Raw genomic sequence first — 1,355 nt, 5'->3', positions numbered from 1 at the left:
TTTAATTTTAATTTTATTTTTCTTTAATTCTCGAAAATCACTAACTCCTTTTCAAAAAAAAATTATTTTCGAAATTTCTTCTCTTCCTCTTCTATTTAATTATTTAATTACTACACTTCTCTTCACCCCTCTTCATCAAAAATCCGAATCCATTCCTCTTTTCTACCCCTTTCTTTTCTACTAACATAAAGGAATCTCTATACTGTGACATAGAGGATTCCTTCTTTCTTTTTTTGTGTTCCCTTTTCTTTCATATAGCAGGAACAGGGACAAAGGCACTCTTGTTGAAGTTGATCCAGAACCTGAAGGACTCTGAAGAGAAAATTAAAAGAAGCTAAATTACAACAATCCAGAAGCAACCTTTTAAAAATTTCGAACAAGAGGAAGAGATGGCCGAAAATAATAATGATAATGCAAGGAGAATGCTTGGTGACTTCACAAAGCCAACATCCAGTTTGATGGAAGAAGCATCTCCATTCCTGCCATTGGAGCCAATAACTTGAGCTTAAGCCTCAACTAGTTGCATTAATGCAACAAAACTGCAAGTTTTTATGGACTTCCATCTGAAGATCCTTACCAGTTTTTAACTGAGTTCTTGCAGATTGTGACACTGTAAAGACAAATGGAGTTAATCCAGAAGTCTACAGACTCTTGCTTTTCCCTTTTGCTGTAAGAGACAGGCTAGAGTATGGTTGGATTTTCAACCAAGGATAGCCTGACTCAGGGATAAGCTTGTCACTGCCATTCTTAGATAAGTTCTTTCCTCCTCAAAAGCTGAGCAAGCTGAGAGTGGATGTTCAAACCTTCAAACAAAAAGATGGTGAATCCCTCTATGAAGCTTGGGAAAGATAAAGCAGCTGACCAAGAGATGTCCATCTGACATGTTTTCTGAATGGACCATATTAGATATATTCTATTATGGTCTCTCTGAATTTTCGAAAATGTCATTGGACCACTCTGCAGGTGGATCTATTCACCTGAAGAAAACGCCTGAAGAGGCTCAAGAACTCATTGACATGGTTGCAAACAACCAGTTCATGTATACTTCTGAGAGGAATTCCGTGAACAATGGGGTACCTCAGAAGAAAGGAGTTCTTGAAATTGATGCTCTGAATGCCATATTGGCTCAGAACAAAGTGTTGACTCAACAGGTCAACATGATCTCTCAGAATCTGAATGGATTGCAACATGCATCCAACAGAATAGAGAGGCAGCTTCTGAAGAAGCTTATGATCCTGAAAACCCTGCCATGGCAGAGGTTATTACTTAGGTGAACCTTATGGAAACACCTATAACCCAACATGGAGAAATCATCCAAATTTCTCATGGAAGGATCAACAAAAACCTCAACAAGG

The sequence above is a fragment of the Arachis stenosperma genome, chromosome 3 (assembly GCF_014773155.1).
Source record: "Arachis stenosperma cultivar V10309 chromosome 3, arast.V10309.gnm1.PFL2, whole genome shotgun sequence".
Classification (NCBI taxonomy): Eukaryota; Viridiplantae; Streptophyta; class Magnoliopsida; order Fabales; family Fabaceae; genus Arachis; species Arachis stenosperma.
Note: the sequence above shows the minus strand (reverse complement) of the source record.